At 39.5% G+C, this 15062-nt stretch overlaps 1 long non-coding RNA gene across 1 annotated transcript in view; it reads right to left on the bottom strand.

The window, feature by feature from the left end:
- Window positions 1-5989: 5989 nt before the first annotated feature.
- Window positions 5990-15062, bottom strand: part of LOC126945445 (uncharacterized) — a 66926-nt gene continuing 57853 nt past the window's right edge. Inside the window, exon 3 of the long non-coding RNA XR_007722447.1 lies at window positions 5990-13926. This is a non-coding gene — a long non-coding RNA (uncharacterized LOC126945445). The remainder of the gene's footprint in view (window positions 13927-15062) is intronic.

Raw genomic sequence — 15062 nt, 5'->3', positions numbered from 1 at the left:
CAGAAGTCCCACCCAGTGACTTGTATCTTGTGTGTGTGATTGGGCCTGACAACTATTGGGTCCTCCCTTCCACCACTCACCAGACTGACATGCTGTGCCTTATCAGAAGGCAAGGAAATTGAGCTTTAGCATCTCTCTTCCCATGGGCCCACCATCCCATCCCACAGAAGACAGGCAACTCCCAAGGATATTACAACCTCTTTACTAGGGTACACTTAGGTACTTAAATCAGGGATGGACAAGAGGCTTGCTGCCACTGTGTTTCCCACTGAATGTACCTGGTGCTGTGAGACAGGAGCAGAGATGATCGATGTCATGCCCTACTTAGAGGGGCTGCAGGGTGCATGCATCTGATCCTGACTCTCCCAACATCCAGGCTCCTGCTGGGGATGGATGAACAAGTATGAGAAAGGGGGGCCCAGGTAAGGCCAAGGGCACCAGAAATCAAGGGAGTGGTGGCCAAAAACCCATCCTGGAGATATGGGCAGTTGGTAGGAGGCAGACCCATATGTGAATCAAGATTTCAAGCCCCCAGTACATGCTTCATTGTCTCATTATACTTCACTTACAAAACACAGGTTCGAAGATAAAAATTACTAAGTTTCAAATGGAAACTACAGAGCATTAATTTCCCAGCATGGCCCTCCCTTCTGAGCAAGGGGTCCTGTGTAAATGCACTGGTCACATGTCTATTAAGCTGGTTCTGATCTCTGGAGATCCTAATGTGCAATCATGGTTGAGAATACTGAGCTACATACTATAAAAATAGGTGGTCAGGTTGGTTTTGCTCAAACTCTCAGGCTGCCAGAGCTTCCATAGAAAATAATGGATGGAGACACTGACCTAACAGTTGCTGAGAGGAGATCAAACTGGGTATCATTGCCTAAGGCAGTGGCATTATAGTGATCACAGTAAGTAAGCAGAAAGGTCAAGCCCTCAGTTTTGAAGAAAATCTCTAATTATCTCTTCCTCTCAGAGCCCATGGTCCTATCTCAGTGCCTGCCGGTTGCAGGTTGGCCTGCCCTGCCCAATGTGAGGGATTTTAAGACACAAGTTATACACATCTAATCAAATTGCAGGTGCCAGATAAGCCACCGAGGCTACCTTTCCCAGACTCTTCTCCTCTCATTTATTTTACCTACCAGCAGGCCAAGAAAGTACCTCAGGCTGCTCCAGGCAGTCACCTGGGTCCTGGGTTCAGTGTTCATCAGTCAAATTCCAGAACTAGAATACAGAAACCCTCTCACCTTTGGCCCCCAGCATGATCAAGCTCCTCAAGGGCCTTCTTTCTTTGTTATTCAATCTCGACTCTTTTTAGAACCTTTTAGCCTGTGTCAACTGCTTGGCACATAGCAGGCACTCACTCAATGGTTGCAGCCTGATGGATTGGCTCACTTTTGGCTTGCTCATGGAACAGTTCTTACATTCTCTCCCCTAGCTTCCATTGCCTTCTTTGGCTCCTCATTCAGGCAGAATGCCTTCCACCTCTCAGCATTCTCTCTCTGACCTTTCCCTAGTATTCAAATGTACCTTTATGATACCAGTATAACTGCATTTACATTACAGGGCAAAGAGAAGTAAAATGAGTATATATTTGGAGATTTATCACAGGCCCTTTCTGACACCACAATCAAGTAGGGTTTATCACAAGATTGTAAGGTTGCTTCAATAATAGAATAATTCAATTGATATAACTGATCATACTAACAGTCTAAAAAAGCCACGTAATTGTAGCAATTGATATAGAAAAAGCACTTGACAAAAGCCAACATCCATTAATTATTAAAAATAAATCTCAGCAAACTAGAAATAGAAGTAAACTTTCTCAACTTTAAAGAACGTCTCCAAAAAACCTACAGATAACATCATACTTAATGGTGAAAATCTAAATGTTTTCTCCTGAAGGCTGGTAACAATGTAAGACATCCACTCTTACCATGTATTCCATATCATTATGGAAGTCTTAGCCAATGCAGTAAGGCAAAAATCAATCAATAAAAGGCACACATATCAGAAAAAAAGAAAGAAAACTCTGTTTGTAAACAGCATGACTATCTACACAGAAAATCTCAAGAAATCTAAATAAAAACTCCTAAAAATAAGTGAGTACTATCAAGGTGATGGAAAACAAGTCAACACACAAAAATCAAGCATATTTCTTTATACTTGCAAAGCACCACTGAAAACCAAAATTTAAATGTGTGTGTGTGTGTGTATATATATATATAATTTATAATAGCTCAAAACAAATTTAAATACTTAGGTATAAGTGTAACAAAATATGTACAGATTCTTCATCCTGAGAACCATAAAACCCTGATGGAAGAAATCAAAGAAGATTTAAATAGAGTTATACCATGCTTATGGACTGAAAGAAACAGCATAATTTAATGCAATTTCAATCAATATCCCATAGAACTTTTTGTATTTACAGATAAGTGGAATGTCAAATTTATATAAAAAGCAAAGGAACTAAAAGAGCTAAAACAATTTTTTAAAAAAAGAATAAAACTGTAGAAATAACATTATCTGATTTTAAGACTTACTGTATATACACAGTAATCGAGACGGTGTGGTATTGTCAAAGGAAAGGACACATAGATTAATAAAACAGAAAACAGAGTATAAAAATGGCTCACATAAATATGGCCAACTCATTGTTGACAAAAATGCAAAAGCATTTCAATGGAGAAATATGTTTTTTCAACAAATGGTACTGAAATCATTGTATAACAGTATGAAAAAAAAATAACATCAACCTAATCTTACACCTTATATAAAAATTTACTCAACGTGGATTATAGATCTAAACATATAACATAAAACAATAAAATGTTTAGAAAAAAATAGGAGAAAATTTTCCTGACCTTGAGTTACTTGAAGAGTACTTACATATGACATCAAAAGCATGATCCATAAAAACAGAAGTTGATAAATTGGACTTTATCCAAATTAAAAAATTTTGTTCAGTGAAATACACTGTTAAGAGAATGAAAAGACTAGCTACAGACTAGAAGAAAATATTTTCAAATCACATATCTTACAAAGGTCTTTTATCTAGAATATAATAAAAAACTCTCAAAACTCAATAGTAACAAAAAAGTTCAGTTAGAAAATGGGGAAAATACATCAAGAGACATTTCAACAAAGATGTGTAGATAGCAAATAAGCACATGATATTTTCAACATTGTCAACTATTAGAAAAATGCAAATTAAATCTGTGATGAGATAGCACTGTATAGTTGCATAGTTGCAAAAGAGACCTCATGGCCTTCAAAGCCTAAAATATTTACTTTCTAGGGCTTTACAAAAGCACTAAAATATGCACTTATCCACAGTGTTCTCAACACATGTGGTGGGCTACAAACAAACGCTGAGTCTACATTTCATGTATGGCTGTCAGGTCTGATCAGAACTCTTATCAGCATTGGACAGTATAGGAATTGCACAGCATTAGAGCCCAGGGTTTGCCCTCAGCTTAAACACAATCTTCCACCTGCCCCTGCCACTTGTTACTATGTAAACACCTCTTTACCCTTTAGGACTTAGCCCAAGCACCACCTCTTCCTGAAGTCTTCTCTGACCATTCATTCCCACTCCAAGCTGGGAAAGGAACCTTCTCTTTATTCCCATGATACCCTCTGCATGCCTTTGTCACTTTGAAATAGTTATTTGCTATGGTCTGAATGTTTGTGTCACTCCCAAATTCATGTTGATACCTAATCCCCAAAGCAATAATATTAAGAGATGGGACTTTTAGGAGGTGATTAGGTCATGAGGGTGGATCCTCATGAATGGGATTAGTGCTCTTATAAAAGAGTGCTCAGAGAGTTTATTAGCCTCTTGCCCTTTTCACCATGTGAATATGCAGCAAGAAGGGACCATCTATGAAGGAGAGAGCCTTCACTAGACAACTGAACCTGCTGGCACCTTAGTTTTGGACTTTCAAGCCTCAAGAACTGTTAGTGATAAATTTATGTTATTTATAAATTTTCCAGTCTAAGATATGTTGTTATAGCAGCCCAAATGGATTAAGTGTGTCTTATAACTGTTTGCTTGTCCCTCTCTCCAAGAGTATAAGCTCTTTAAGGAAAGGAAAAGTATCAATCTTTCTATCATCACTACTCAGCAATGGTGATAGAAATATAGTGATGGGTATATTTCATAAGTGCTTATTGAATGAATGGACAGATGGTTGGATGAATGGATAGACGCGCGCGCGCGCGCGCGCGAGAGAGAGAGAGAGAGAGAGAGAGAGAGAGAAACTGAGAGAGAGCGGGTAAGTCCATTTCCTAAAGTCACACAAGTTTTAGCCAAATTAGGACATCCCTTAACAGCAATCTCATCATCTCTCTACTGTGGGATTATTTGATATACTCTCTCACCCAAGTCACGTGTATGTGTGTGTGTGTGTGTGTGTGTGTGTGTGTGTGTGTGTACATGTGTGAATCTACTTTTGTATGATGGTGTGACAAAAGAGGACTTATTTTATCAGCTGCAACCCACAAAAGGAGACACCAAAGCCAGAGCCCAATTATCCTCATTTGATTCAGACCCTCACTGTGATTGTGCATGGTAGCCCCATTGTTAAGGTTGCATACTAACCCTGGATTATTACCTCTTAGCACTCACAAGATCATTCAAATTCCACTTGCCCTCACTGAACATACACTCTATGCCAAACTGAGCGTTGGATACTTTCACATCAAATGCCTCACTGAATCCTATACCAACCCTTGGAGGTAGGTAGTGATCATTACTTCCATTTTAGAATGAGAAAATTGAGGCATGAGTGGTAAACAGAGAACAGATACTCAGCTCAATGGGAAACTAGATAGTAAGGCACTTACATCTTAGGCCGGGCGCGGTGGCTCAAGCCTGTAATCCCAGCACTTTGGGAGGCCGAGGCGGGCGGATCACAAGGTCAGGAGATCGAGACCACAGTGAAACCCCGTCTCTACTAAAAATACAAAAAATTAGCCGGGCGCGGTGGCGGGCGCCTGTAGTCCCAGCTACTCAGGAGGCTGAGGCAGGAGAATGGCGGGAACCCGGGAGGCGGAGCTTGCAGTGAGCCGAGATCGCGCCACTGTACTCCAGCCTGGGCAACAGCGTGAGACTCCGTCTCAAAAAAAAAAAAAAAAAAAAAAAAAAAAGGCACTTACATCTTAATCCCAGATTATGCCATTTTGATTTCCCATTATGAAGCCATGTTATGAGTCAGGGAGTTATTAAAGGTTTAATTAAAGGTTTTTGGAAAGAAAAGTTTTCACTGCAATAAGTAGCACTCTAGGTAGGGGAAACCTGGTCATCTGAGTTGATCCTGAATTAGGGGCATTTGCCCAAATCATTGGCTTCCATGCCTGCAAGGTATAAAAGGAGAGATATCACCTGATTAAAGGAAAGACTCTCTGGTTGACCAAGGACCTATGTGTTCTAGTGTATGGATGGGGGAGCTCATGGTGTCTTCGTTTGCAGGAGAAGAGATATTCTCAAGAGTTACTTTCAAATTAAGAGATAAAAAGTGGAAGAAGTAAAACAGAGAAGTGAAGGAAAGAAAAAACACTATAAAATGCCATTTCTTCTGCCTTAGCAAGGTCAGTTCAACACAGTATGTCTCTCCTCTTGCTTCCTTTCTAATTTCACCCCTTAGATCACATATAAAGTATTTAGCTTTATGACTTTTATTAAGACATAATCATTAGTGTAAATCACAAGGTCAAAAAGCCATACACCTTTAGGGAAATCCAACTTGATGTGGTGATCAATAATTTGTGTATTCAGGATCATCAACCCCACTGCACCTTTTAAACATCTATCAAAACTAGTGTTGAAGAATGGAAATACTGCCTTCAATTTTAATAAATCTTATGGCATAAATAATCCAAGCTCAGATAGCATTCTAGTGACAAGATAGACCAAACCAAAATGGACTACACAAGTGTAAAGGCCTTGTGTTAAGAAGAGTTGAACCATATCTCACTCAGTGTAAAGGTTTTCATTTGAAGTAGATTTAATGTGGTCCATTCCAAACAGGCCCTTTGCAATTCACTGGGAGCTTTAAGAAAGGTGGGAAACTTTAAAGGCACACTTTATTCAAAAATCCTTTGTTGGACACCTGCATACAAGAATGACAATCATTGGCAAGAATAAAGGTTTTATCTCATTTCCACAGTACATTTTATTTAATATGCCTCCAATCAGCAGTGCTCTACCTCTGGAATTCCAAGCTCAACTTGTATCTAAGCACTGTCAAATGAAAAGGAGATAATAAAATTACTAGTGTGTTGCAAGGTGATTAAATTTACATAATGACTCTGGATTTGATTAAATGCCAGATCCCCCTCTAAAAAAATTACCTGTAGAGGCATTAAATCTTCCAGCCACACACACTTCACTGCGTTTACGCTTTATCCACAGAAGCTCCCGTTTATCTTAGCAGAGATTACTGCCATCCCACCACAGGAACACAGCATGCAGGTAATGCCTGGAAGCTTATTTAGAAGAGTGGCAGGGGCTCATGCACTGATTTGCAGAATAAATATCAGAAAAATGTGAGAGAGACAATCATTGTGTTCATCCAGAGAACAGACTGTACTAAAGACTCAGATGCAGACTTTTTCTACTCTACCAAAAATGGAATGGCTTCTTAAAATGCCATCCAAACACGTTGTCCTGAAACTCAAGGCTTCCCCACTACTAACAAATTATAAGGAGCTTACCATGAGCTGGCCTTTCCAGGAGCACACTGGTGAGAATTGAGGCTATGGTGTGTCAGATTTGGAAATCCACTCCTGTCAAGCTGGTAGGTAACTAATGCATGTTCTCTCATCCTAAATATCATCTCAAAATAGGATTGCATAGTGGAATATTTCCCTATTGCTTGTTTGCTGCATGGCCCTGGATGGCAGTCTTTGGAATAAAAACATTCACACAAACAAGTAAAAAACCTATGCATTATAACGATGACACACAGCCAAGCAAACGGCACCATGATACGGCTTCCAGAATACCCATCATGCCTACTGAAAAAAATTACACAACGAAAGAGCTCTGAAAGATGATTTGCTTCTAGAACATACCACTGCAAATGGGTGGTACCAGCTAAGTGAGAAAAAGAAGTTTTACCACTTTCCAATAAAACATCAAGAATGGGGACTGTAGCATCAGCATGTTGTTGACTGGGTCCAGACTGCTTTAGTCAGATAAAAGCAATTACTTCTCTACTATGACTGATGTAAACTGGTCACTCCACATATCCCTAGCTTCAGTAACAGGCAGAGTCTTGGCCGGACAACTACCGAAACCTAAACCCCACTAAAGCTCTTGCTGTTGTTCAGTGTTCTGTTATCCAACCCTTTCAAAGCATCCCACTGTTTGCTATCAAATATGCACCAATCTCTTGCCAGTCTTCTGTAGAGATTCATTTTATTTTATTTATTTTCTATGCAACAAAAGCCACATTCGAAATCTTCTGTAAAGATTTAGAGGTAGCTATGGTCCACCCATGGCCTACCTACAGTACACCTGTACTGCATGCAGTGAAGGTAAGACTCAAGTCTCAGGTCAGCATTATCAGTAAATTGTAGAGTTAACCACAACTGTAGCAGGCGGGTTGCCTCAGCAACCTGTAACAATACTTTAGCATATGTCTAAGAGTACTTATGAAATAAGCTATAAAAAGTGCCATTATTGGGCTATTTTTCATATGTGTAACAATTTGTATATAAAAAGACCAAATTTTCAGTGGCCAGCACCAAGTAAGGACTACATACTAGTGGATTAATGATTTCTAGGCATCTTTTACGGCACTTAAGAATATGTGTGAGTACAATAAACAAACAGTTTAAGAGAGGATACAGGATGTCTTTTAGTATTTCAATTTTTTTATTATTTGTTAATTTTTGTAATAATCATTTGGAAGGCTAAAACTGAAATTTGTTTCCTGAAAAAATGTTTTTATCACATTGGTTATTATGGAAGAGTTGTTGTGAGTCATGAAACTGCCGTGTTCCATTTTTCTTTTTAAAAAAAAAAAGTCCCCAGGGAACTCAGGGAATTAAACTCATAAATTTAATTTCAATATCTGGTAAGCTGTGAGGACAATTATTAAGGCAGTCATTTATGAGTATCTAGAGGAAACCCAAGTGATAAACAGTAGTCAATACAGATTCTTCAAACACAAATCATGCCAAACGAAGCTAATTCCTGTTCATGATAGAATGACAAGCTGAATGGTGAAAGAGGATGGAGCAAAGTTAACATACCTTGGAGAGAGAAGCGTCTGATATAATTTAACCTGACATTCTTATAGGAATGTCAGAAAAGACCATAAATAGAGCTGGTAAAGAGAAACCTGATGGCATAGCTAGACTGGTTTGGTGTAAGCTCAATGGAACATATTACAGAGTAGGATAAATTTCAGATGCAATACCACCCAGATCATGCATAACCACTCTTAGGTTATATCAACACAGACTGTAATCATAGTCAATGATTATACAAAGTATATGTAGTTACATACACTATTGGGGAGAGAAATGAATAAAATACATTATTGATATATCAGAGATGTTTAAATCAACTTATGTGTCACGTTTTTTAAAGTCAAGTATTTCTCACAGAGAATCTTTACCAAATGAGTACAAATGTAACTAGAAGGAATTTGTCTGTAAAAGGGGCTACTGAGAAAGAACCAAGTGCTATGATGACAGGAAACAGACTCCTTTGTGATTTTGAGGGGTGGGTATTCAAGAGTCCCCTTAATCTACAGAGCAAGTCCACACTCTTAGTCTAGTATTCAAAGCTCTTCATAAACTGGGTCGGACTTACCTCTCCAGTTGTATGCCATACTGCTCTCCACCTTACCAGACTAATTGCCATGCATTTCCTGGGATTGCACACCTGCAGAATGTTTGGTTCTTCAACCTAAACTACCTTTCATCTAAATGTCTTCCTATAATAATCTCATCACCCCTTTAAGACAAAGCTCAAAATCACCTTCTTTCAAACAGCATACTTCCAGATACTCTAATTTGAAATAATTTTTTACTCCTCCAATATTCCCGTAATACCTTGTTTAAACTTCTGTATAGACCTTTATTATTGCCTTCTTTGTATGAGAATTAACAGTGCACATGTCAATTTCCCATTACAGTGTGAACTCCTGGAGAGTGAGAGCCATGTCTTATTCATTCTTTATCTTATTCACAGCAGGCATTCGACAAATACTCATTGAATTGGATTGGATTGGAACTGGAATAAACACACCATCTAGACATTCGTTATTGGGAATGCCCCCACAATTCCAGGGCAACTGCGATTGGTTTGGCCTTTCCCTTTCCAGATTTTCAGGCTTATTTTCCAGTGCTAGAAATAAACTAAAAATAATAAAACTAAAAACATAAAAACAAACCCCTTTGTAACCATTAAATTTCTATCAGACAGTGAATAAAGGACAGTTATCTAACATCTGAAATGCCCTTCCTTTTGGATACTGAGGAACTCAGAAATGTTCAGTTCTGTGATTGGGCCATGATCGCATCCTGATTCTGAATCCCTAAAACACAAAGGCAAGGCAGCTGGAGAGCCAGGATTGGAGTCCACCAGAAGAAGGTAGAGATAGAAACTGTCTCTTAGTTACCAAGGTTTCTTTTAGAAAATCTCATTCACACAAATCTGAATTCAAAGAGGCAACACCCAGGGTGAGCAACATTGATAAGGAAACTACAGAACTCTGACCAGGAAAATAAAACAAAAGACCATTCCCTCTTGTGTCTTGGTGTTTTGGGTCAAAGTAGGGGTTTCAAGTCTGTATCTCTAACTAATTTACAGTATAAAGGTATTACACAAAAATGCACAATAGGTGGAGATTCTGCCTGAGGTCTTCATAATGTCATTACACAGGAAAGACTGTGGGCTTCATACCGTGGGAATCTCTTTTTGGCTTATATTATAAGCAGGAAGTGCTTCTTCCCACCCAAGATCCCTCCCATGGTTTAGCTTGTAAGAAAAAGCAGTTCCAGCATGAGAAAACTCAGCTCCACCTTCTGGTATGGAGTCTGGCATGCAGTGTATGTTCAGGGCGTGGCTATTATTGTGGCTTGCCACTAGAGAATTGCAGGCTCACAGAAAAGCTAGAAATACTAATTTAAGGGAGGCAGTATATATACTGGTTAAATGCATATATTTTAGGGTCAGATAAACCTGGGTTCAAATTCCAGTTCTTCCATCTACCAGCTGTGTGACCTTAGACAATGTCCTAAGGCTTCCTGTGCCTCATCTGTCACTTTGGAGATAATTACTGCACCTCCCTCATGGGTTTGTCATGAGGATTAAAAGAAATTATGTATATAGTAAATGCCTAAATAAGAGTGAGCTAGAATGAAAGCTAGTGAGGTCAAAAGTCACTGACCTCAAGTTCCAAACAAACAAGAACTTTATAGTTGATAAGGCCAGACCAGAAAATATGGACTGAAGTTGTAGGAGAAAACTTATGAAAAGGAGAAAATAAACTATTAGAAAGTATTGGGACAAACTCTAAAGCTTGGTTTGAAACCCACTTTGAGTGTCGCCCAAGGCCAGAGTGGACACATGGTGTTCAGGAAGGAAAACCAATCAAGTTAATTTTCATCTCCATGGAACATTTGCAAGCCGCCAGAATTCTTCAAGTGTCAGAATGCATAACTGGGTAGTGCCCTCGATACAGAGAAAAAGTAAAGGAAACCTGAAGACAGCAAATGAACATGAATTTATACATTCAAAATCAAATTCAGTGCCCTCTACATAAAACTTATCAAAACCTCAGGGTTTTCCCAAAGTTACATTTGAACCATGTAGCCTTTAAGGGAGTCAGCAAGACTGAATGTGCTGACATGGAAAGGATGGAAAGATACACATGTGACATGGTTTCAATGTGTGTCCTCTCCAAATCTCATGTTCAAATGTGATTCCTAATGTTGGAGGTAGGACCTGGTGAGAGGTGACTGGTCAGCCCCTTTAGCTGCTTAGCATCATCACCTTGGTGATAAGTGAGTTCTCACTTTGAGTGCACATGAGATCTGTTTTTTTAAGAGTCTGGGACCTCCTCCATCTCTCTCTTGTTCTCTCTCTCACCATATGATGTGCCTGCTCCACCTTAGCTTTCCACCATGATTGTAAGCTTTCTGAGGGCTTCACCAGAAGCAGATGCCAGCACCAAACTTCCTGTACAACCTGTAGAGCCATGAGACAATTAAACCTCTTTTCTTTACAAATTACCCAGCCTCAGGTATTTCTTTATAGCAAAGCAAATGGCCTTCCATGTTGTAATATGGAAATGGATGTACAAAACTGTGTTTGCCATGCTCCAGTCTATGTTTTCTAAGAAAGCATGTGTGTGTATGTGTTATCTATGTACATATATATATGTATGAATGTATACATTACATACACACTTATATACATATAGAAAATTTTTACAAGGATATGTAAGAAATTGTTATTGATGTTATACAAAGGAGTGAAACGAGGGGCTTGATGTGGAAGAGGATCTTCTTTTCATTTTATATCCTTTTGTACTGTGCATTTTTACTGTAAGTATGTACTATTTTTATAATTTAAAAAGGGACAACAACTCAGAAATAACTCTAAAAACTCAGTACATTGTACAGTACTTTGCATGAAGTAGGTCGCAGTAAATACCTGACTGAATGGATGAAAGTCACTCAATCACCGCATCAGTTGGTATATGGGATGGGGGAAAAGCATATACAAAGAAGAGAAAAGAAATAAAAGGGGAGAATAGCAAGAAGCAACCTGGAGCAGTTTTCATTCCCTCCAAAGATTAAAAAAAAAAAAAAAATGGAAGGAAAGTCACCAAAGGAAAAAGCTGACAAGTATCTTCCCCACCCCAGTGGCGCCTGCTGTCAAAAATTGCAATGTGCTTTGCAAATACTGTCAGCAGATCTGTGAGAGCGTGTAAACAGAAGGCTCTTTAAAGAGTTAATCAAAGCTGTGCTGTGCTCCAAACAGGGAAGAAGCAGAGAGGAGGTTAATGTCCTCCTCCTGGCCATGAAAGATGCTTTGCCATGAGGATGCGTCTCAGTGAGGAGCCCAGGGACTACATGGAAAGTGCAGTAAAACACTCCACATCGGCAATAATAGATGCCATTTGTGGAACACTGCTTTCCCAAATATGAAAGTTTGTAACGAAATGCTTTTCCACAAAGAGCGGTAGAAATTATGGGTACAAAACCCTACTAGGTTATCCAGTGTCTCTTAGATTGGATTTAATTCCATATAAATCCTCATATGGATTTAACACTACATAAATCCTAATGCTTTCAATGATGTATAAGGGGGATTTACACTAATAAATCCTAAACAGAAAACACAGGCACAAAGCAACAATAGTAAATGCAAAGGAAAGCGAGTCACCTTCACTGATTCATCTTGATACACACCAAGGTAATTATGAACTGCCAGCATGTTTTAAAATTTAGGGTTCGTTTTTTTTTTAAGAAATTACAACTTCATTGAAAGTTTAATGGATGAAGCTATCAAAGTCAAGTTAAAACAAAAAAGCACAGATGCCATTTTCATTGATCAATTCAACTTAGTATGCTCATGGGACAGAACCAAATTCCTGAACAAATACAGGAGAGAAAAAAGGAAGCCTGGTCCCACAGCAAGCGCAGTGTACCTTTATTTTAACAAGGGCAAACCTGGCCTTTGGTCAAGGTGGTTAGACTGAGTGCAGTGGCCTTGTTCCCACTAGAGAAGTCCACCAGAGAGCAGATTTACTCATCAATGAAAACTATACAGATCATTTTCAATTTTGTAATTTAGCAGTTAGGGGCCCTTACAAATATGTTGTCTAAGTTATTTCGCTTTATTTTTTAAACCTTTCTATTTTCTCTCCATTCTATCCAGCTATGAAAAATAGGACACTTCCAAACTTTGGAACAATTACTCACCAAATGGCCCATAGAAAAAGCATAACGGGAATCCAGACTTCTCTTCTAGCAAACAACCTTCATCTCTTTCCTTCTCCTTTCTTCTCTACCTTACTTATTGTCAGGAGATGTGAGTGTGAGGCCTGGCTGTGCCACCAACTTGCTGTGTGGCCTATAAAGGTGGCTTCTCTTCTCTTAGGTTCACTCTCCCTATGTGCACAATGAAGAGGTGGACTAAATGAATGCTAACTTTCAATGGCATTGACTCCATTAATATAAAAAGTCCTTCTTGATCCCAGTATTAACCTGACAGAACTGGAGGCCTTTTCTAGTCAGATCCCCGTTCCCTGATGGAGGATACCCAGCTTTTGGTGCTCCCTTCAGGAGAGTAAAGTTTCTCTGACAGGAAGATGAGAGACTTCCACTCAGGCTCTGGATTAGCAACTCAGAAATCTGAGTCAATAGAAATTGTGCCAACCAACCTCTATGGCACAATATATGCTCACTTAGTAGACACAGTAATAATTAATTATTACTCAAATATTACTTAATATTTTATGACTATTTGGGTGAAAGAACTCATAATGACAGCTCACTCAAGGCTCTCCATAATCCTGCAACTGTCTCTGCTCAAAGTCGCATTGCTATCTTCATGATATCTGTTTCAGTCATGGTTATCCAGACAGAACAAATAGGAGATACACACACAAACTCACACACATGCATATGCTCATACATGTGCATACACACACATAAACACACATACACACTGTCTTAGTTCATTTTGTGCTGTTCTAACAGAATACCATAGACTGGATACTTCATAAACAACAGAAATATGTTTTCCACAGTTCTGGAAGCTAGAAGTCCATGATCACGGTACCAGCTGATTTGGCATTGAGTCAAAGCTGTCTCCACTTCCAAGATGGCTTCTTGAATGCTACATCCTCCAGAGGGAGAAACACGATTCCTCACATGGCAGAAGAGCAAGAGCTGTGAGGGAGAGAGCAAAAGGGGGCTAAACTTGCCCTTTTATAACATACTCACTTCTATTCAACACAAGGACATGTAGCTAGCCAATACACGCAACCCTGCTATGGAGCTGAGGCTCTGGGTCATTTCATTAAACCAGAAGCGCCTTGGCAAGGAGTTGAATACTACTAGACTAAGTACTACTACCACTACCAATGCCACCTTAGATTCACATGCAACTTAGCTTCCAAAATGATCACAAAGGCATTTCTCACCTTTCACCTAATTTTCTCAGGATGGCTCAAAAATTCCCAACAGCATCCCTCTACCTACGTTAGGCTACAAAGACACAAAAATTCTGCTTCATCATCCACCTCAGAATATTAACTTGAATTTAGCCTACAAGGTCATCAAAAGCAAAGTTTTACAAGGTTGTTCATTAACTGGTACATAGTGACTGAGAAACAAGACACAGTAGCTTTCATCTCGAGAGACGGGCCCACAAACCTGGCCCAGGCAGGGCAACCTGGTCCAAGGACTGCCCATATAGTCTTTGTAAGTTATAACTAAAACTTGGCTGGGATTAGAATAGACCAGCCTGGGGAAATCTAAAACACAGAGACTAGGCAGGCCCTTGATGGCTTTGAGGTTAGGGTCTCCAAAAAGAGATGAGAAGTAGAGACTAATAAACTGTGTTTTGTAGGCCCAGACATGAGTTACAGGGCAATGTCCCCACAGAGCAGATGAGGGTCTGGTAATAAGCAGCAGGCAGAGGTCTAGGCAAGGCAGGCCAGCAGTCTCACTGAGGATCAACAGTAAGCAACAAAAGGCTATGCTGGCTAGTAGGCTATGAGGCATTGTGGAGTCTTGGACACAAGCCTTAGACAAGTATCTCCATGGACAGTGATCCCAGATAATTCTGGCAGTGGACAAGCCCAGACCCCAGGAAGACTGAAAAGGGCAACAGAATTTCAGTCCTCAGTGGAAAAAAACACCAATACAAAGCCAAGGTAGGGACCAGGCTCCCTAAAAACAGAAAGTAGGTAGTAGACAGGTAATGAGCTCCTGGATATGGAAGAGAAGGCAAGGTGTGCCAGTCACAGGAAGGTGGCAAGAATCTATTTATTAGGACTAAGGTGAAGAGTCCAAGAACAACT

This window comes from Macaca thibetana, chromosome X (assembly GCF_024542745.1).
Source record: "Macaca thibetana thibetana isolate TM-01 chromosome X, ASM2454274v1, whole genome shotgun sequence".
Taxonomy (NCBI): domain Eukaryota; kingdom Metazoa; phylum Chordata; class Mammalia; order Primates; family Cercopithecidae; genus Macaca; species Macaca thibetana.
Note: the sequence above shows the minus strand (reverse complement) of the source record. Positions and strands in the feature narration are given on the sequence as shown.